The 22929-nt window shown below is 48.5% G+C and overlaps 1 protein-coding gene across 1 annotated transcript in view; it reads left to right on the top strand.

The window, feature by feature from the left end:
• Positions 1 to 945: 945 nt before the first annotated feature.
• The window catches only part of HRH1 (histamine receptor H1), a 69779-nt gene continuing 47795 nt past the window's right edge, over positions 946 to 22929 (top strand). Inside the window, exons 1-2 of the mRNA XM_070391493.1 lie at positions 946 to 1050; positions 2023 to 2121. The gene's annotated coding sequence lies outside the window, so the exon portion shown is untranslated. The remainder of the gene's footprint in view (positions 1051 to 2022; positions 2122 to 22929) is intronic.

The following is a 22929-nucleotide window of genomic DNA, read 5'->3' as shown; positions in this document are numbered from 1 at the left end:
TCCTCCTTCCCAAATGCTCTCCTCTCCCTCTGAACTTGGGCGTCTCTTTTGAAGTGTTTAGATTAGATCTAAATAACTGTTTAAGGTGTTCACATGGGATTTTCCTGGCAAGGAAGAGTGAAAGAAAACTGCCTCTCCCCCCAGCTTGGAAAGGAAGGCGGTGGGTATGAACTCGCAGGCTCCCGGGGTCAGAGGGCAGGGAGGCTTGTGGGATCTGCAGAACTTCATCCCCCCACCCCCTCTTCTCTCCCCCTGGCAGCCCCCACCGCCCCACTTGCTGCTCTCAGGGATGCTAATTGAAACTTCAGCTCCTCTGGAGAAGCTAGGGGGAAACAGATAAGAGGTGTGGCTTTCTAGACCCTGGTGGAGGGCAGCGGGTGAGGGGGTCTCCAGTTCCCCTTGAAACTTCTAGGGGTAGGTCCCCACCTGCCAAAGTTACTCTTACTCTGTCTGCCTGGCTATGACTGTCTGTCTTTTTCTATTTGGGCCTCTCTAGCAGGGGTAAGGGGGATGGGCTATCACTCTATGTGTTTGTCTATCAGTCGGTCCGTGGCGGACTTTGCCCAGCATCGTCTCCTCTCCATTTCTAGGCCTGCTTCTTTATCTGGACTTACCTCTATTTCTGTCTGTCTGCCCTCAGTTCTCACCGAGGTTCTGCCTTTTATTTCACCTCTCTCTGCAAACCGAAAAAGCCGCCCCACCGCGCAGAGCCGGAGGCTGGGGTGCTCAGCGGGAGCCGCTCCGACCCGTGGGCGGACGGCGGGACGTGCTGTCCGAGCCGAGGCGCCCGCCTGGCGCCCCCTCCCGGCGCGGGGCGGCCCTGGGAGCGCCGAGCGGAGGCGGAGGCGCTGCAGGCTCGCGGGCGCGGGTCTCCGCCTCGCTCTCTCCCTCCCTGCGCTGCCCCCTCCCGCGCGGCTCCTCCCCGGGAGCCCCACCTCTCCAGTCGGCTCCCTCAGCGCCCCGGCCGCTGTCTCCCCGCGGCCAAGGAGCACCGAGCAGCCAGGCCGCCGCGGCCGCCACATCTCCAAACTTTCCCCGGAGCCGGCGCCGGTGAGTAGGAGCCGGGCGCGGCCAGGGCGCGGGCCGGGGCGGGAGCGGGAGCGGGGCCGGGGCCGGGGCGGTGTAGCCGGGCTGCGCGCTGGTCAGGCTGGGGTCTGGGCATCCCCGAGGAGCCTGGCGGAGAACCGAGAGCCCGCCGGCGTGGGGTGGGCGCGCCTGGGGGACCTGGGGACGCGCGTGGTTTGGGGAGGGTTCCGGAGCGCGCCTCGCTCCATGGCACCCTCCCGGGTACTCAGTTTTGGCCCCAGCGCCCCGACGCGCGGACACCTGTGGCTTCCCCCGGGTGGGCCCGGGTGCGCGCCGCGCGCCCCTGCCTCCGGGCTCCGGTGCGGAGCAGGGAGTTCCCAGCTCCCCTAGAGCCGTCCTGGCTCGGCTGGCCCCGAGTGGGATGCGAATCGCAGTCCCAGCCCAGCCGTTGAGTGCGTTGTCTGTGCCAGGTGGGCATCCGGGATCTCGTTCAATTCTTCCTGTCGATTGATGGGACCTTAGGTCCCTTCTGCTTGTGGCCGGGTATTGTCCTACCCATTTCACGGAGGAGGAAACTGAGGTCCCGAGAGGGGAAAGTTGTGCCCAGAAGCATCAGCGAGTCAGGAGAGAGCAAGGGTTTTGAGCCCCAGTCGCCTGACCTAACCTCTTCGCATGCAGGGGAGCCCCAGGTTCAGCGTCGCCGGGGGCCGGTTGGGGAGCGTGAAGACCGCCGCCCGCGGCCTCTGCAGCCCGGCTGCAAGCCCAGGCGCGGCAGACACACGGGCGCGAAGGACCCTTTGGAAAAATAGGAGGCCATCGCCGCCAGGGAGTGGATTCTCGCGGCGGGAGCGCATGGGGGCTGCGGGTCTTTAGGGAAAGGGTGAGCGGGCGCTAGATTCTGGCAGGTGCTCTCCATTTTTCCGGAGGGAGCCAAGGAAGGCAGGAGCAGGAGCTGGAGCGCAGCAGTTCTTCACAGAAGCCGCCTTCTCTTTCTAGATGATTAGCCCCCTGGCCCCCAAGAAGAAGACCCCACCGGGATCCCGGAGACGCTGAGGTGCCTGCTGTCTGGGAGCTGGCAGTGCACAGATGCACCAGGTAGGGTCGCTGTCCTCTGGCAGGGCGCTCCCACCTCACACCCCAGCCAGACTTCAGGAGGCAGCGCAGAAGTCCTACTGTGCGAGCATTGTCCCCTGTCGGGAATGTGCTTGGGAAACTTTCTGCGATGAAGGGTAGGCCCCTGTGACTGGGGCAGAGGTGGAGTGCATCTCCGAGGCATGAAGGAGAGGGGAGTTGGGGGTCTGATAGGGAGGGGTTTGAATGCCCCAATCTTGGCTTTTATCTTGGAGGCAACCGGGAACCAGCAGAGACTGGGAGAGGGAGAGTGGATGGAATGATCAGAGTCTCATTACATCCCAGTTCGTTCTCAGGGCAGCCTTGCAAGGTAGGCACTATTATTATTAGCCTCATTGAACAGAGATACTCTATGAGGCTCAGAGAAGTTAAGTAACTTGCCTGAGGTTGCCCAGCTGGTCCCTGGCAGGGTTAGGATTTGAACATGGGTCTTATCGTGCAGATGGGACCTTAGGTCTCTGCTGCTTGTGGCGGTCAGCAGCAAAGGTGAAGACTAGAGAGATGCCGGGCAGCAGGGTCTCTGATGCGCCTGCAGCCGCTCTTCTTTCTCTCTAATAGGTGTCCTGCAGGAGGCATACTGCTGAGTGGCTGATCCCTCACAGGAATCCCTAACGACCCCATGTAAATCCTCAAGGCTTGCTAGACCTTCACACATGAGTGCAAAGCTGCCTAATGCTACTGGCTGACTCAAGACGTAATTTCTTGGTGGAGGAAGTGTCTGTAGGGAAGTCTGTACTGTCCATTTTCAAGTGACAAAGAATCCTTACAAGGTGGGAGGTGGCCCAGGGCTGTCTGTCCATGATTTCAGAACTGGGTGGAGGCTGGAGCTGCCTGCCAAGGACCCTGGAGCCCAGAGGAGTCGTTTAGGCAATCCTGGGCTGGGAGTGGTCCCTCCTGGCCCTTGGCTGAGTGTCCGAGGTAGGAAGAACTTCCTTTCCTTGGACTCTCTCAGAATTCCGTGTTTGTACTTTCATTTTTACACGCAAGGAGTGGCTGATGGAAAACGGTGTGGCTTTCTGTAACAAAGAGGAGGCATAGCAAAGAGATCAGAGCTGTGGATTCTGGCGCTGGCTCAAACTCCAGTGCTGTCACGGAGGAGCTCTGTGGCACTGGGCAAGTTGCTATGCCTCTCTGTTCCTCAGTTCCCCGTTTTTAGAGCAGGAGTGTTCATAGCACCTTCCTCACTGGGTTGGTGAGAGAATTATGTTCATGTGCATCAAGCACCTAAATGGTGCCATGTAATACATAAAAGTGCTGCTTAAACGTTAGCTGTTATTGTGTTACTATGAAGGTCAAACAGGCTGGCTTTTATCCTGGCTCTGCCACCTGCATGCTGCCCCCCACCTCTGTAAGTCTCTTGCTCTCTTGTCTATAAAGGGGGAAGAGATGTAAATATTAGATGTAAATGTGTGTCCCTGAAGTCTTAGTGAAATCTCAACCTTTAAATAGCCTAAATCCCAAAGTCTCCGTGCAGACTTCCTTAAACTCTCCAAAGTTCTGCTGGGTCCTCAGCAAAAGCTGGGCATTACCACAGTTATCACTATTATGGCCAACCTCACTCCTTCATGCTGCAGCTTAAACTTTACTCTCTGGCTTGTTTCTGGGCAGAATGGATTTGGGGCAGTTTTCTGACTTGTGTGGGCAGGAGAAAGCTTCTTCCTTTCTTGCAGCGAGGCTCTCTCTTCATGGTCATTTCTCAGGTCCCTAAGGAACAAATGTGGGCTTCTTGGTGGTTGTGGGATGTCAGAGGGTAGGACTGAAGTTAATTTCACCAGGTCTCACTACAGCTGCCATGTTCTCATCAAGGCAAAGCCTTCAACAGAACGTACCACCCCAGCTGCCTTTCAGATTGTCCTACTGACTTGGGATATTTTGTGTACCTTCCAGGTAAAGTGGACACAACCAGAGTTCTGAAATGTTTTCCCTTAAAGGCAGAACGGTGGAGTGAAAAAAAAGTTCAGGGTTAGAAGCCCACCTTGGCCCTTTGAGCTGAGTGACCTTGAGCATCAGTTTCCTCATCTGCAAAATGGCCAGTGATCGTATTTTCCAGAGTCTGTTTCTCAGGATGGAAAAGCAGAGAAAAGAAGGGGAAAGCAGGTAGTATAAACGGCAAAGAATTGCATGCAATTTTAAGTGCTTCTCATTAGCATTCAGGCTGGACGTTAGCAGTAATTGCTCCTGATCCAAGATGTTTTATCTGCGAGATGTACCTGGCAGAGGATCATTCAGGCCCCAGTTGCCTGCTGCCCTCCCTTTCACAGTGATGATGAGCACTTCTGAATTGCGGGATGTAATTATAATAAAGCTCCTGTATCTTATTTATAAGTGACTCACTTCTGCCATTAATGGTAGCCGAGGACTCAGGCACACACTCATCGGGAACAATGCCACTGATGCTGTGGGAAGAGAGACCAGGATGCCTCTCTTCTCTCTTGCTCACTTTCCCTGCTGTCATTCTCCAGTGATAATGCACAAGAACCACATGGGCCAAGATCAAAGCTGACAGCTCACCATTTGTGCAGCAGCTTGGATAGCAAGGCCCATGGAAACTTGATGCTGCCAGCAGAATGGATGTTAGAAATCATTACATCCCAACAGAGAGGATGGAGGAGAGGAGCTTGAGGAAGGCACCTCCAGGGAGTGCTTAAAAGCATGGACTCTGGTGTCTCACAGACCTGAGTTTGAATCTTGGTTCTGCCAGCTGGTTAGTTGAGGTATGATTTTTGACTATCTTCTTAACTAGACTCACAGCCCTGATAGAGCAGAGACCATGCCTGTCTTATTCACCAGGGTATTCACAGCTCCAAGCCCACAGAAGGGGCTCTTGAATGCCGAATCAATGAATGAATATATGAATGACAAGTTGCTTGATTGAGCCTCAGCTTTGTCATATGTAAAATGGGGCTAGTAGAGCATCTGCCTTGTAGGTTGGCTGTGAGGACTGAATGAAGAAATGTTATGCACAGAATAAGCACACAACACTGCCCTCGGTGACAGATTGATGAGCAGAAACAGGGACACAGCTGGCCTACTCTGGGAGAGAAAACTTTTCCCCACCCTCAGACCAACAAGGGGCAATAATGCCAGTCGTAAGAATCCCCTGCATTCATACAGCACTCTACAAAGGGCTTTCATCCATCGACTCCTAACAACTAGGCATAATGGCTCTTCCTGTTTTACAGGTGAGGAAACTGAGGTTTGGGGACGTTGGTGGAATGCCCAAAGCCACACATTTTAGAAGCCCAGGTTGCTCTGATCTGGGAGCTGTTATTGCTGAGCTCTCTATTGGCCCACAGAGGGTGTAAGGTGTACTGTTTCGTCTTCCATGAACATGGTATTTCTCTTCATTATTTAGGATATCTTTAACTTCTCATGGTGCAGTTTCCTTATTTTCCCTTGGTGGTATTGCACATATTTTTTTTTAGATACATTGCTAGTTGTTGGATATTTTCCATGCTATTTTAAATAATATACATTCTTTTTTTAAAATATATTTTATTGATTTTTTACAGAGAGGAAGGGAGAGAGATAGTTAGAAACATCGATGAGAGAGAAACATCGATCAGCTGCCTCCTGCACACCTCCCACTGGGGATGTGCCCGCAACCCAGGTACACGCCCTTGACCAGAACCGAACCCGGGACCTCTCAGTCTGCAGGCCGACGCTCCATCCACTGAGCCAAACCGGTTTCAGCAATAATATACATTCTTAACTTAATGCTCTATAGGTAACTTTTTGGCAAAAAATATGTCTCCATTTTGCATATTGATTTTATATCCAGAAATCTTGCCAAGCTTTCTTACTAATGAAAAAAAAATAGTTATAGATTCTTTTGGGAACACTATATATAATACAATTATAGGAAGTGTAAATAATAGTTTTGTTTCTTTCTTTACAATTCTTTTGTTCCTATTTCTTTTTCTCTCCCCCAACCCCCCCCTCCCCCCCGTCTTACTGCCCTGACTAAGACCTTAGTACAAGAATGAATTAAAGATGGGATAGTGGGCATCTTGCCTCTTGCAGCTCTTAGGGAGCTCTACATTTGATAATCAGGTATAATGTTTACTCCAGTGTTTTGGTAGGTAATCTTTACCAGATGAAAGAAGTTCCTTCCTATTCCCAGTTTGCTGAGTGTCTGTTTTCTTTTTAGTCATAAATGGAAGTAGAGTTTGTAACAGATGTTTTCCCCTCATCTGCTCAGATGGTCATATGATTTTTCTTTGTCATTCTGTTAACTTGGTGAACTGCATTGATTTCTGTTTTTCTGGAATAAACCCAACTCGCATTGTCCTATAGCATCATTATTGCTGGTTTATTTCTGCTCACCATTTTGCTTGGAATTTTAGCAACATGAGTTCATGAGTGAGACCCACTGGCCATTTCCCTTTCTAGTGCTTACTTGTCAAACTTTGGTATCAAGGTTATGCTGGCCTCACGAAACAAAGTGGGCAGTATTCCCATTTTTTTGATTCTCTAGAAAAGATTGTGCAAGCTGGGTGTTGTTCTTATTGAGTGCTTGGTGAACCTCACCAGTGAGGCTCCCAGTGGGTGGACACTAGAGTATGGAGAGTGGGGAGGGCAACCGGTTTCAGCTCAGTCTAAGGGGGAACTTTACAACAGTGAGAGGCGAGGCTGCCTCAGGCCACAGTGACCAGGGACTGTGACCAGGGCTGTCTGAGTGCCCCCGAGCCTTGGGTATGGTTCTTCCAACTAAGGATCACGAATGAAGGGAGCTCAGCCCAGAGTGAAAGTCTGATGCCTGTGAGTTCCACTTGAGTCTCCTCCTGCTTCTTTTAAAATTGCTGCAGCTGCAGACAATGTATTCACCGTGAATTATTATTCCCTGGCCCACAGATGGAGGCACCAGACTCCATGAACTATTATTCTTCCAGTTGGTATCAGTTTGCCTGAAATCCCCAGATTATAACCCGAGGCTACATCTCTCCTGCTGATTCCCCTTGTTCCCCTAGGGCTGTGGTCAGCAAACTGCGGCTCGAGAGCCACATGCTGCTCTTTGGCCCCTTGAGTGTGGCTCTTCCTAAGCCTTAGGAGTACCCTAATTAAGTTAATAACAATGTACCTACCTATATAGTTTAAGTTTAAAAAATTGGGCTCTCAAAAGAAATTACAATCGTTGTACTGTTGATATTTGTCTCTGTTGACTAATGAGTTTGCCGACCACTGCCCTAGGGTTGCTAGGTTTGGGGATGTTTCTCACCCCAATCTTCCCTCATTCCTCTTTTACTTCAAAGTACCCGGCTCTGTGCTAATTTGTATCCTCTTTTTAAAAAAAAAAAAAAAAATTTTATTGATTTTTTACAGGGCGGAAGGGAGAGAGACAGAGAGCTAGAAACATCGATGAGAGAGAAACATGAATCAGCTGCCTCCTGCACACCTCCCACTGGGGATGTGCCCGCAACCAAGGCACATGCCCTTGACCGGAATCGAACCTGGGACCCTTGAGTCCACAGGCCGACGCTTTATCCACTGAGCCAAACCGGTTACGGCTGTATCCTCTTTTTTTTAAAAAAAAATATATTTTATTGATTTTTTACAGAGAGGAAGGGAGAGGGATAGAGAGTTAGAAACATTGATTCCGCTGCCTCCTGCACACTCCCCACTGGGGATGTGCCTGCAACCCAGGTACATGCCCTTGACCGGAATCGAACCTGGGACCCTTCAGTCCCCAGGCCGACGCTCTATCCATTGAGCCACACCGGTTAGGGCTAATTTGTTTCCTCTTTCTTGATCCCCATAACAATGTTATGAGGTACTTACTATTACCCCCATTATTCAGATTAGGAAAACAAGGTGTCTAGCTGTCATCGTTTTAATGGTTTCCTATTTCACACTAAATTATCACTCTCTAACCTGTTTGGGTTTGGGTATAAGGAAAAGGTCTAACTTCAGTTTTTTTATCCACATAGTTAACCAGTTGTGCCCATCCTATTACTGACTGTTTCTTCCTTTTCTCACCTACGCCACCTGTATCTCACCTATGCCACCTCTATCAGACACTAACTTACTCCCTATCTTCTGAGGCAGAGCTGCGGCATTGCACACCTCCAGGGGGCACCATTCACATGGTTTTCTATCTCGGGTCTCAGGGTATGTGATTGGAAACCCTGTTATTAGTAGCAGGTCTCTTTCCAGGCTGTCTGTTCTGGTGTTGAACTTTCTGCTGATTCTAGTGGATGACCACCAGGCAGGGTCATGGCAGGAAACAGAGCAAACGCCAACTGGGCACAGCACAGGTGGGCGGGAGGAGTGGGGAATCTGAGCCATTGCTACTTTGCTGGTTACCTGCATAGTGTATGTTTTCATAGCCAGCAAAGGCATCTGCTTTCCCCTTCTTTTATTGCTTTTTTCTTTCTAACTCTCTAGGCAATTTTCACTGGGTTTATTCTTTTGGCAGAACTTCATTTACTTACTGGCTGGCTTTTCTCTGTTCCTGGAGAGATTCGTCATTCAGTAAATCCACCTGCTGTTCCTCTGCCTGAGCCCACGAGAAGCACAGTTCCATCTGCAGGCTACACATGTGACCTGGAGTGTTGGTCGATGTGACTGTTTTTTGGTCCTGGGCCCCAAATGAAAGCCTCGCTTTCTCTCCTCTGTCCACGGCCCCTAGCTGCCTGTATGGGCCTCTGGCGGATCCCAGTTTCAGCCTCCTTGGAGAAAGACAATCTAGCTCTTCAAAGCGCACCCCTAGGGGCCCCCTTGAGCACATTTAAGGGAAACCATAAATTCTGCATTTAAATCAGAAAACAATCTTCTGATAAGTTCTTGCGAAGCAGAAAGAGACAAAGAGACAAAATGTAATTGTAGATATAAATTCAATTATATAAATGATACCCACAAATTCAGTTTACAGTTACGATCATGGTTTCCAGGGCCAGATGACGTAGATTCCCATCTGGTTCCAACACTCTCCAGAGTATGTCCTGGGCAAGTCACCCAACCTGTCTTTGCCTTAATTCCTTCAACTATGAAGTGGGATTAGTGACTGCATTCAGAGACAGGATTGCTATGAGTATTAAGTGAGTTATGAAGTTCCAAAGAATTAATATTTGAAAAGCATTTACAGCAGAGCCTGACAACTCATAACTGTTTATTAAACAAACCAGTGATTTTCAACCAGTGTGTCACAATACACTGGTGTGCCACAAGAATTTTTAAAATATGCAAAACCTGACTAGTTCGAGCACCAACCTCTTTTCCCTTAGATTGTCAAATAAAAAAATGACAACAGCCAACACAACAATAGCCGTTTGGTGTAAATGAATCAAAAGTTTGCCCTGAGCGGTGTGGATCGCTGGTTAGAGTGTGGTCCCTTGCACCAAAGGGTGGCAGGTTGATTCCTAGTCAGGGCACATACCCAGGTTTCGGTTTGATCCCCAGTCAGGACACTTGGGTGAGGCAACCAATCAATGTTTCTCACATCGATGTTTCTCTCTCTCTCTCCCTCTCCCTTCCTCTATCTCTAGAACCATTGAAAAATATATCCTTGGGTGAGGATTTAAAAAAATTATACCTATTATATTATATCAGATCTGCAAAAAATACATTTTTTAGCATGCTGCAGAATTTTAGTAATTAGTTTATGTGTGCCATGAGGTGAAAAATATTGAAAATTGTGAAATAAACCAATTAATGAACAAAGATATTATATGAATTTCTTTTTCTCCAAGGTATTGGGAGTCATTTTGTCATGTCCCAAAACAAATTCCATTGGGTTTTTAGAATTTGAAATTGTATTAATTCTACATATCAATTTCTGACCTGTCTCTTGTGAGTAGTATTTTCTGTGTAAAGATGTTTTCTCCCAAATTAGACTGGAAGCTTCTTCAGGGGAGCTACATGTCACTTTGCTGAAGCTCTCCACAATAAGATTCTTAAAAAAAAGAAATGTTTTTATTGATTTTTGAGAGAGAGGAAGAGAGGGGAATAGAGAGATAGAAACATTTGATTGGCTGCCGCCTGCAAGCTCCCTACCGGGGATAGAGCCCACAACCTGGGCATGTGCCCTGACCGGGAATGAAACCAGTGACCTCTTGGTTCATGGGTTGACACTCATCCACTGAGCCACACCGGCCAGGCTAAGATTCTTCTTAAAAGTGCTAGAACCTAGAGGCAAATGGGTTTGGTGGCAGTAGTCGGGGTTTCAGAGTCTGGATCTGGACTCACATCTTAATGCCCTCAATAGTTACCTTTGTGACCTCAGAGGAAGCATACTAACCTCCCTGGCCCCAGTTTCCTCATCTATAAAAGGGAGATAATAATAATAATAATACTCATTTCACAGCATTATCGAATGCCTCTTCCCCCAGATCTTGCAATGCCTTCTCATCACTGAAGACTCAGATGCCCCCTCCTTGGAGAGGCCTTCTCTGACCCCATTTTTACCCCCACACAAATGTAGCCATTCTCCATGGATTTTATTTATAGCGCCCCGCACCCCACCCCCACCCCCACCCCCACCCCCCGACCCAGATTACCAGCTCCAGGATTGTAGGGAAATCATCTACTTGGTTTACTGCTAAACCTGAAATTAGCACCTGGCACCTAGTAGGTGTGCAGTAAAAATGTATTGGCTGAAGGAAGTAAGATCACAGTGATATCCTTAAAGACAAGGGTGTGTCCAGATCACGCAAATGGTGGTGAAGACCACCAAGAGGGTGAATGTCCCTGGCACATTTTAGCATTCACACACCTGAAAATGCTATTAGGCATTTGGAATTAGTAAGAATCACTGGGCAAAGATGAGCTCTTCTCACAATTGTATCCAGAGCTCAATAAATATTTGTCAGTCACTTATTGATTGATTCTCACAGCATCCAGCACTCAGGCCCTGAGAAGCTCCATTAATGAGTCAGGAATACAAGACAGGGTTTTCTCCCACTGCTCAGTCCTGTTGGGGGGTGGGATAGGTCGATAAATAGCACTCCTTTGCCTGGTCTGAGTTCTAGACCAACTGAGAATTAAGACAAAAAGCAGGGCAGCTGGATAGTAAATGTCACTGTTATTACGTTGACATTGGAGCATGCGGCTGGCTAATGCTGAAAGCCAGAATGTTGGGTATCTTTGCCTGGCATAGTGCAGAGGGGCCCCTTCTCTATCCAGCTAGATAGAGAGCAAACCCAGACATATGCTCCCTGCAAACAGGCTGGATTTTAAGAGAATCAGGGAAGAGCCTGGGTTCACTTACCTATTTCATCTCAAACGCACTCACAAATATGAGACACCATGCACAGAGCTACGGGAGGAACAAATGAGGAGGGAGAGAGAGGCCAGGATATAAAGGTAGTAAGACTCCCATTACATGGAAGGAAATGTGAGGAAGAAAATTAGGCAAGAAGCCCTTTGGGGGATGAGCTCAAGAGAGTCCGGGAGATCCAGAGGCTTCTAATGCCTGCTTATTCTTTGTACCTTTCTGATCCTTCCTATCCAGCTGGCAGAGGAAAGGAACTGTCACCTATTGAGAGAGCACTCTGGGCCGGGGATTTCCCTTCATATGCTGCCCAGTTTTCTCTACAGCCCTGTGAAATAAGTAATTAGTACGCCCATTTTATAGATAAGAAAACTGAGGCTAGAGATGTTGATCAACTTATACTAGAGTGAAACTGGGGAGATGCCGATTACAGTTGTCCAGATGAGATAGGATAATCACTTGGACCAGGGGCGGTGGTGATGGAGGGAAATGGACAGATGGAGACTATTTGGAGTAGAGCGTTAGGATTGACAGGTGGCTGAGTGTGGTGAGGTTAGATGGGGCATTACTAGAGGACAGCGTTAAAGCAGTGCTATTGGTAACTTATGGGGGGGGGGTATTTTTTCACACTCTGGGTAGAATAGATGTGGCCCTCCTAGGCAACAATTATTCAAACGATTAAGAAATCCACAGGCACCACATCTGCACATCTCAGGGGAACTGAAACTGATGATCACTCACTCTTAATTGGAAGTGGTAGCTGGAGTGTGCTCAGAGAATTAAAACATGCGGGGCGAAGGTAGGGAGCTACAGGGAAAAGATGCTTGGGTCTGTAAGACTTGTAAGAAAGGGGATCCAAAGACACCCCTTCCCCCATATCCATCTTCCCTTAGAGGTGGCAGTTATGACACCCCACTGTCCTGTCATGTTTACGGTGTTGAGCCCTCTTCAGCATCCTCCCTATCCCAGCTTGAGCTTGAGCCTTGTTCTCCCTCCCTAGAACTCCTAACATAGCTTCCTGCCCCAAGGTAGCTCCCTGCTTTCCCCTGCTTTCTCATTAGCATATTGTGTCCGATTGCAGGGGCTGGAGACACACCCACTTTAGCCTTGGTTAATGGGTTTTGTTGGCTGGATATCTAATAGAATAATAGAGCTATATGGAAATTGTCCAGGATGCCTAAACGTCATGACCTATCTACAAGTGGCTGGAGAGCTACAGGAGAGCGGGGCAGCGAGCTATGAGCGGCGGAGATCTACTAGCAGTGGTGGGTGGGGTGGCCAGCTGAGGCGAGCGGCAGCAAGCTACTCGCGCATGGATTCGTGCGCAGGGCCACTAGTATAGGAATATAAGAATGACAGAACACAGTGTCTCCACCACACTGCCAGTCCCACAGGGAACTGACCAATCATTTGAATCCACTGGAGACCCATGAACCTGTCCTCCCCGCAGCAGTGACCTCTGCTTCCCCCTCTACTGCTGGAACGAGGGCCCTCGGCTCCTTGTTCCTCTGCTTTGGCTGTTCTTGCTCATACCAACTAACTCTTCCTATCCTGTGCTCTTCTTTTCATTCATTCAACAAATACTTTTTGAGCACCTACTGTGTTCCGGGTCTCCTCTAGGCACGTGGGATACTCTTTAGAACAGTGATGGCGAACCTGTGACACACGTGTCAGAGGGTGACACACGAACTCATTTTTTTGGTTGATTTTTCTTTGTTAAATGGCATTTAAACATATAAAATAAAAGTCTTTGTTTTACTATGGTTGCAAATATCAAAAAATTTCTATATGTGACACGGCACCAGAGTTAAGTTAGGGTTTTTCAAAATGATGACACGCCGAGCTCAAAAGGTTCGCCATCTCTGCTTTAGAACAAAGCAGACACCTGCCCAGGTGGAGCCTATATTCTACCTCCTGGCTTCTGCTTATCTATAACATCTGTTGTCTTGTGGCTTCTGGTTGCCCATGACATTCGTGGTCTCGTGGCTTCTAGTGGCACATGATACCTGTTGTTCCATGACATCATGGCCTCCCGACTTCTGTAGCTGCGTGATATTTTTTATTTCTGCCCCAATCCCTACCAACTGTTGCTTCTCTGTATGTTTCACATTCAACTTAAGAGGGAATCATCTTATTTCAGTTATCCAATTGTCCAGAATATTTGCCCCAGGCTGCCCCATAGAGAACCCATAAATGACTGTCAAGGACTGATCTGGGTGCTGAGATACAGGGATGAACAAGATGGAAGGTAGAAGGTGAGGCAAGAAGTAAATCAACAAATGAGTATAAATGCAGTGTTAGAGAAGAGTAAGTGATAAGCCAGGTAGGAGAATGGGGGGGTCTTTTTACAGAGTGGGAAGGGTGGCATTGGAATCAATGAGGAACTGAGGAAAAAGCATTCTGGTTTGGAATATTCTAGAAAGAGACGAGGCCTGAGTGGCTAGCACTGAGTGTAAGCGATGGGGTCAGAGAAGTCATGGGGTAGAAATGTAGGGCCTTGTTGGCCGTTGTGAGGACCTGGCTTTTGTTCAGAAGACATGGGAGCCATGGAGGGTTTCTAGCTTTCAATGACACAGTCCAATGTGTAACGAAAAGCATGGCCCTGACGCTGTGTGGATGATACACCAAAGGAAGGGAGAGCAGTGGCAGAGCGATGTCATGAAGGGCTAACGCTGTCAGTTATTCAAGCAGAGGGTGGTGGTGGCCTAGACCAGGTATGACATGGGAGTGATGAAAAGTGATTAGCTTTCAGTCCTGGCCGGGTGGCTCAGTTGGTTAGAGTATCCACCCGTATGCCCAAAGATTGCAAGTTTGATTCTAGTCAGGGCACATACCTAGTTTGAGGGTTCAATACCTGGTTGGGGTGCAGCAAGAGGCAACTGATTCATGTTTCTCTCACATCCATATTTCTCCCCCCCCCCCCCACCCCCGCTCTCCTCTCTCTCTCAAATCAATAAACATATCCTTGTGGAGGATTAAAAATAAAAAATAAAAAAAGTGATCAGCTTTCAAGTCTATTTTGAAGGTAGAACTGAGCATCTGAGCATCATGGATGTCTCTCTAATACACTTTGCCCCAGTCTCCCAGGTAGCTCAGTCTCCTCTCTGCTCCTGGGGTGATTATCCTGGGTGCTACTGATGGGCTCCCTAGTCTATAACGAGGACAATAACCATCTCTCCCTCCTGGTGTCATTGTGAGCATGCAGGGCCCTGGTGGGGCGCCTAGGGCAAAGTGGATGCCCAGCAAATGAGAGCTATTATTGTTAGAACACTGGGGGCGGGGTCAGCATGCAAACAGGTCAGACTTCTCCCAGGGGATTTGGGCAGCCCTGGCTTTGCTTCCTTCAGGAACCTTGGGGTTGGGATCTTAGTAGGAAATAGAAGAGCAGCCCCCTTTACTGAACTCCAACCAGGAGCCTGGGGCTTTTCCAAGCTTATTGCAATTCTCACAGCCCTCAGAGTAATGAGACCACCTATCCCATTCTGCAGAGTCTCAGAGAGGTAAGGGGATTCACCCAAGAACCATAGCAAGTGGCAGAGTTTGGGCCTGAGCAGCTGAATCCTGGCCAAGAGGCAAAGTGGTATAGTGATTAGACCTAGTCTCAAGGCCCAGGGAAAACACATTTGAATCCTGGCTCAGCCACTGACTGGCTGTATGACACTTGGCACGCCTCTTCCCCTCTCTGTGCCTCAGTCTCCTGGTCTGTAAAATGGGTTCCTCACCTGATGGGGTGGGAAGTAAGGGAGAGTATGGATGTGAAGTATTGGGCAGGACCCACACAGAGTGGGCACTCAACAGATGTGAGTGCTCCCTTTCCTTACCCCCAGACCTATGTCTCTGTGGCTCCTGCCTGGCATCTCTGCCAGCATATTGAAGTAGGTGCCCTATTGCTAGACGCTGTCATGGAAACCAAGAGATGGGGCAATAGGAAGGGCCCAGAGGAGGTATAGGAAGGGGATGTCATTCCCTTGCTCACTCTGTGGTCCATCTCATTATAGCAGCCAGCGCATTATAGCAGTGATGGCTCAGAGGCACAGAGGTGGTGGTGGAGGAGACAAAGACTGGCTGGGCTCAAATAGAGGCTTTGTTCCTGTAGGGAGTGAGGGATATAGGGCACCACCTATGGGGCCCCCAAAGCTTGGGAGGCCGGAGCCAGGATGTGACTCATTCTGGAATCCTTTGTCCATCTGCCATTCTCTCAGCACTCTTCAAGAGGCAACACACTGTCTTTCCCTTTGAAACAACCTTTCCACCCCACCTCTGACTAGTCAAAGCCTATGACCCTTCTGACTGTCTTTCATAATCAATCTCACAACGAGTTGCTCATTGTCTTGCAGGCAAGAACAGCTCCATTTGGGGACCTGGCCCCCTTTCCAGGTGTTCTTCAATAATTAGACCCCTTTTTAAAATATATATATATATATATATATATATATTATTGAATTTTTACAGAGAGGAAGGGAGAGGGATAGAGAGTTAGAAACATCAATGAGAGAGAAACATCGATCAGCTGCCTCCTGCACACCCCCTACTGGGGATGTGCCCGCAACCAAAGTGCATGCCCTTGACCGGAATCGAACCTGGGACCCTTCGGTCTACAGGCCGACACTCTATCCACTGAGACAAACTGGTCAGGACAATAATTAGACCCTTTTGACACCTCGTTCCTAGAAAAGGGTCTCTTTCCCCTTCTGCACACCCCAGCCCCTGTGACTCCATCCTATAACCCTTCCTGCCTTCTGTTCCCCCAGCATGTCAGCATTACTAGCCCCCTCCTCCCCATTTTAGGATGTAGACTTCAAGCTTTGCCACTTTCGGGAGGAACTCAGAAGAAGGACCCCTGGGCTTGGAGTCCTACAGAGCTGTGTTAGCATCCCCACCTGTGCTGCCGTTTATACACTGTGTGACTGGCCAGTGGCCCCTGGGAGTCCCGGTTTTCTTATCTGTTCCGGGCAGACTGGCCTCATAGGATTCAATGAGCTAACTCAGGTAAAGCACCTTCAAACTGCGTTACTGTTATCACTTCCTGCCTTTCTTAAAATTCAGGAACAAAGAAGGAAGCAGAAACACACGCAACATACACACACGCACATACTTTGTTTGTAAAATCAAACCGTTCCTCTTGAGATGGAAAAAATCAGTGTTTCTATCTCTTTATCCCACTCTCTTCCTTTGTCTAAAATCAATAATATGTATATTAGAGGCCTGGTGCACAGATTCATGCACCGGTGGGGTCCCTCGGTGTGGCCTGTGGGGATCGGGCTGAAACTGGCAGTCCAACTCCTGCCAGCCGTTCTTGTTCATCTGGCCCCACTGTGCCTGCTGACGCTGCTGCTCGGTAGGCTCGCTGCCACTCCACTGCATCTGGCACCCGTCGGTCAGCTGAGCGGCACTCCCACTGTGGGAGCACACTGACCATCAGGGGGCAGCTCCTGCATTGAACAACTGCCCACTGGTGGTCAGTGCATGTCATAGCAACTGGTCAAACAGTCGAACAATCACTTAGGCTTTTATATATACTAGAGGCCCAATACACAAAATTCGTGCAAGGGGCTTTGCCCTTGCAGCTGTGGTGGCTTGCCTAGGGCCCTCACAGTCTGGAAGGTTAATTGAAAGGATGTCCAGAAAGTCGTTCGACTGTCCAGTCTAATTAGCATATTATGCTTTTATTATTATAGATATACTAGAGGCCTGGTGCATGAAATTCGTGTGCTCAGTTGGTGGGGGCGATCCTTCAGCCCGGCCTGCACCCTCTGGCAGTGTGGGAGCCCTGCGATTGATTGCCCCACAGAGGGAGACCCCACCCACTGCCGCTGGCTGGGTAGCCTGGGCCTCCCTCTGCGGGGCGATCATGGGGTGATGGTGGGGCCCCCGACCAATCGCATCGTACCCGCCTTGGCAGCGTCAGTCAGTGCTGGGTCACCGCAGTGCCCACCACCCAGGAGGTACCGAGAGGTCAGCAGTTCAGCCCGCTCGCCAGTCCCTGCCCACATGAGCCTGCTGCGTGCTCAGCCTGGTGTTCGGTCGTCTGTTCGGTAGTTTTGGACATTATAGACTCTGGCTCTTTATATATTAGGATATTTAAAGGAACCATGGGAATTAGGCCAATTGACTTGGGCTTCAGCTGGGGACACTTGGGAGCTATTGAAGAATTCTAAGGAAGGGAATGGGGAGTTGATTGCTGCCAAGTGAGAAAGATGAGGCCTGGGTCTGGCCCGTTTTGGTCATACTGCATCAGCCCTCAGAGGGTCTATACTTCCTCCTGCTAATTGGGCAGTGGCTTAGGGACTCTGAGTTCATAACTTGTCCTGTCTGCTGGAGACTCAAGCAGCAGCTAAATTTGAACCAGCAATTTAGAACTGGCTGAGAATGAAATTTGGAATTTTTTGCGGGTCATATGGGGCCAGTGAGATTATCTATTTAGCTCTGGGCAGTTTAGAGCTGCAGCTGGAATCTTGGGCTCTCCTGGGAATCCCTCCTAATTTTCACATCAGCCCTTGGGGTGCATGAAGGGCCTTCTAAGGAACTCAGGACCTCCAGGCCCAGCTGGGAAGGGGGAGGAAGAATGAGAAGCAAAGGCCCAGAAGTCCGCTTGTTGGTTTTAGTTAATCCATAAGGAACAAACTAGAGCAGTATTTCCCAAAGTCACTCTTTGGAATCCTAAATGACAGAAATTTCCAAGGCTGAATAAATTTGGAAATGCTGTGTATCAAATTTATAATACCCAGGAAAGTGTAGAGACTTCGGGTGGGACACAACCTGGGTTTGAATCTCAGCTTCATTACTAGCTGCGTGATCTTGGGCAATAAACTTCACTTCTTGGGTTCATTCAGTCTCCTTGTCTGCAAAGTGGGAATGATGGCAGTACGAATGACATAGTAAAGTTATTATGAGGATTCATGAGATAATGCATAGCACATGTCTCACACATTAGAAAACACACTGTGGACTGAAGAGTCCCAGGTTCGATTCCGGTCAAGGGCATGTACCTTGGTTGTGGGCACATCCCCAGTAGGGGGTGTGCAGGAGGCAGCTGATCGATGTTTCTCTCTCATCAATGTTTCTAACTCTCTATCCCTCTCCCTTCCTCTCTGTAAAAAATCAATAAAATATATTTTTAAAAAAGAAAAAAGAAAACACTAAAGGGTAGCTGTTAAATTACTCTATTTTTAATATCATTAAATTATATTATAAAAATTCATTTTACATAGAAATTATTATCTTAGTATTTTACCTTTAAAGTCTCTGAGAAATCCTACAGTAAAATCTGCTTGACTTTATAAACCCAGTGTTTCTGAAATTTATTTGATTTTGGAGTCTCCTTTTTCATGTAACATACAGTGTAATATAAGTGTATTATAAAATAATAAACGTATTATTATTTTATATAATAGTAATGAATTCCTAAGGAATTCATGCTCTGTGGGACTCTGAGAAATACTGATTTTTATGTTTTGAGAATAGTCTGGGGAAGCCAATGTCTCTGAGCCAGGATTCAGTTCAAACACGAATCCTTCTGGTTATAAAGAGTTATGCTTCCTCCTCTATCTTTTCTTCCCCCAAGATCATCACTTGCCAGAATTATAGCACTAGAAGTAAGGGTTTGAGACTTGAGAGTCTAGCCCAGGCCTTGGAAAACTCCTGCTCATCCTTCAGTACCCCATTGCTATATTCACTTTGCTCAGAAGACTTCCCATCTTGCCCATGCAGAATAAGTTCCAACGTGAGAAGGCCATGTTCCCTGATGTAAACCTGACAGGGCGTGCCACATTGAACCATAGCTATCTGCTACACTAGAGGCCTGATGCACGAAATTCGTGCAAGAGTAGGTCTTCCTTCCCCCGGCTACTGGCACCGGCTTCCCTCTGGCACCCAGTACCCGGGCTTCCCTCGCAGAGGGAGGCCCCACCCACCTACCTAAGCCTGCCGGCCGGTGGCCTGGGCCTCCCTCTGTGGGGCGATCATGGGGCGATGGCCAGGCCCCCAACCAATCTTATCGCACCCGCCTTGGCTGGCCTGGCGCCAGTAGGTGTCATAGCGTGGCCATTCAGAAGGTCATTCGATCTAATTAGCATATTACACTTTTATTATTATAGATGACTATCTCCTCTCAGCTGGACTGTGAACTTCTTCGTGCATCATGTGTGTATCATCTCAGTACTCTAAGACAGCACTTGATCAAGACCATATTTTATTCACCACCTTCTAGGGATTCCTAATGACTCAGCCAGAGAGGAGGAGTGAAAAAATAGCTCTGGGTCTTCTCAGGCTGGAAGTGGCCATGTCAGCTCCTGGGGGAAAAGGGTCAGTTCTCTGGTTGCCAAATGCATGATCAAGACCTTTCTGAGGTTCCTGAGTGCAGAAGTCCAGGAAGCAGGAGATGAAAACCAGGATTTCTGCTGCAAAAGGACAGAGAGAATCACAAAGGAATGATGGCAAGAAAAGCCAGCTCCCAGGGCCCACTCCCGACTTCATGTATCATGAACGGTAAAATTGGTGACTTATTGAGAGCTGAGGGCCCTGTGGATGCTTTACCATAGAAGGAGACAGCTGTCCCCGATGCTGGAGGTGAGCCTAGTGCAGGGGCCTGGCTAATTGTGGACAGCTCAGAGGCCAGAGCTGTCCACACCTTAGGGATTTAGCACAAGATGCCTGGACCCCAGCAGTGGTGAGAAAAGTGGGGAAGGTGAGCTCCAAGCCAGGAGGAGACTGGAAGAGCTATTGGGCACTGGACTGCCCAGGACAACATTTAGTAGAGAATGAGGCCTGGATCCAACAGGGTCCCAAAAGGGTTGGAGGTCTAGTTTCATGGTTCATGTGGATCAGGACCCCTCTCCCCACCAGTGTCTGGAGATACAGGATGCTGAGCCAAACTGGAGGAGGGGTTTGGGGTTGGGATGCTAATACCTCATCACATCTCAGGGTTCCAGCTGGGGAGGTTTCCTTGGAGAAACAATAGCAACAATAATAAGAATGATAGCTCCTATTATTACTGGGCACTTAATCAGTGCCTTTTACAATCAACCTCATATAGCCCTCACTACAACCCTTGGAGGTGAGTATTTTATCTCCATTCTGCAGATGAGGGTGCTAAGGATCGGTAAGATGATACAAATTCCCCCCGGTCATCTAGCTAGTAAGCAACAGAGCTGGGGTTCAACTTTAAACGTTTCTGGCTCCCAAACCCTGGCTCCCATCCTTAGGCTGCGCTGTCTGCCGTCCCCAGGGAAATGGGACAGATTGCATTTGTATGGACTAGGCCAGTGGGTCTGAATTCTTTGGAACCCAGTGCCCCCTTTTGTAACAAATAGTTGGTGACACCCTTTACCATCCGGAAATGCAGTTCATACATAGATCATATAATCTACCTACAAATACTAAAAACAGTAATAATCATAATAATACATTAATCATATGGCAAAGGAGGAAGGAAAGGAAAACCACTTATAATAAATATAATAATACATGTTTCGTGGCACAGCGGCTTGGGTGTGCCCACACACGCAGATTTTCTGAAGCAGACAGACGCCTGCAGCCACATGTAGAATCGGCCAAGTGCACAGCTACAAATACAGATGGATACAAGTGTGTCGAATTGGCAACTCAAACCCCAGTAAGTGTTTCATCTGTGGTAAAGCTCCAAACAAAGCAAGGTACAGGCATACCTCATTTTATTACGTTTCGCTTTATTGCGCTTCAGATACATGGCATTATTTACAAGCTGAAAACAAGACCCTGCACCGGCAAAAATATTATGACTCTCCTTATTGCAGTGGTCTGGAACCACACCCGGAATATCTCCGAGGTATGCCTGCATTACCTTCCTTCAATGTACATGACCCGAGCACTCTTAGACAATTCAGAGCAGATTAAAGCTGTGCAGTGAGTTTCTGTGTTTACATGTAAGTGGAATTAGGGATCTGGATTTAGATACTTAAATAAATAAGCTTTCCACCTACGTATAGTCAGGGACCATGTGGAAGGTGGGCGGGACAAAGGACAGTGCTCATTTTGAGGTGCTTCACTGGCCACTGCCCACTGAATGCCAGTTGCGTCCCTCGAATCATTGTGATAACCCAAAATGCCCTGTCCATTTCCAGGTTCCCCAAAGAAGGCGGTACCCCCACACCCCTACCCCATTGAAAACCACTCTTTTAGGCTATATAGTGGGGTGGGGTCTGAGGTTTTGAGAGGCACATGGGCACCCACAATTCCCACCCCTCCAACACACACAATGAATTCTGGGCCTCTGACTACAGTTCCAGGTGCCACCTACTGGTGAGCTTGAAGGTGCCCAGTGTCTCAGGTTGGCTCAAGGACTGCAGGGCTCATAAGCCTGTAGCCAAGGAGGGAGGTTGGAAAGAAATGAATGAATATTGAGTGTTTACTCTCAGTTGGGCCCAAGGTCATGCTGTTAATGAGTCGTGAAGGAAGATTCAAATAGGACTGACCCCAAAGAAGATGATTCCTACCATGCTTTTAAACATTAAGGTTGTAATTAGGGATAATGGAATTGGAGTCTCAAGATAAACATATTATGTAGTGTCCAGAGCACAACTCGGATTCTAATACAACCCAGTCCTACTACTCACCAGCCAAGTAACTTTGAAATGGCACTCACTTCCCTCATTCTTTTCTGGTAAAATTCTACTCATCTCAAACACACACACACACACACACACAACAAAAAACCCTCAAATATCACCTTACTTATGAGTTATTCCCAGCTCCTCCAGAACAAGGGAGTATTCTCTCCTCTGGGCTCTATGTTCCCATTCAAAACTCTCACCAAGACACTTATCACCCTGTGTTGTGGTTCCTGTATCTGTCTCCCCTACTGGATGATGAGCTTTTTGAGGACAGAGACCTTGTCTGATTCATTTTAAGATCCCCCCAGCCCCTCCCCTCCAGCCCCAGCATCCACCATGTGCCAGCCAGGTGCTTCACAGGCATGAATAAGTGCAGAGTGAATGACTGACTTGATTGAACCAATTCACGTTGCTTGCTAAGTTGCTCACAGAGCAGACCCTTCCTGCTGGGTGACTAAGTGGAGCAGGTCACCGTCACCTGCGATTTATGGCTTCTCTTTAAGCACAGCAGCTTCTCAGTGGCACAGACAAAGGAGTCAGCGTGTCCCTGCCACAATCCTGCCTCCCTTTGAAGAGGTTTATTCAAGAGTTCCCTCCATGGGGTTTCTTTCAAACACATCTGCATCCTGCAGTCATCTCAGTCTCTGCATTCTGTTATCTGGGTCTGTCCACCGCCAAACTAGAGGTTCCCGAAGCAGAGAAGAGGTGGTTGCATTTAGGTCCAGGCCGTGGAGGGAGGGGGCGCTGCTGGCCTGACCCTGTTATCGTCCTTCAGCCCCCAGTCCTTTCTCGCAGGCATACTTTGTTCCTCTTCTGTCTCCCTTGGGATCCAGGTTTGCGTGTGTGTGTGTGTGTGTGTGTGTGTGTGTGTGTGTGTGTACCATCCTCCTTCTCTTCTGGGTCCAGCTCATGATCCTCACCCCTTTGGTCCATTCCCCAGCCCAGACTATGGGAGCATCCTTCTTGAAGAGTGTG

Source organism: Myotis yumanensis, unplaced genomic scaffold (genome assembly GCF_028538775.1).
Source record: "Myotis yumanensis isolate MYYU_CA2020_CCGP unplaced genomic scaffold, mMyoYum1.0.hap1 SCAF_14, whole genome shotgun sequence".
NCBI lineage: Eukaryota > Metazoa > Chordata > Mammalia > Chiroptera > Vespertilionidae > Myotis > Myotis yumanensis.
The sequence above is the reverse complement of the archived record's forward strand: the minus strand, read 5'-3'. Positions and strand labels throughout refer to the sequence as shown.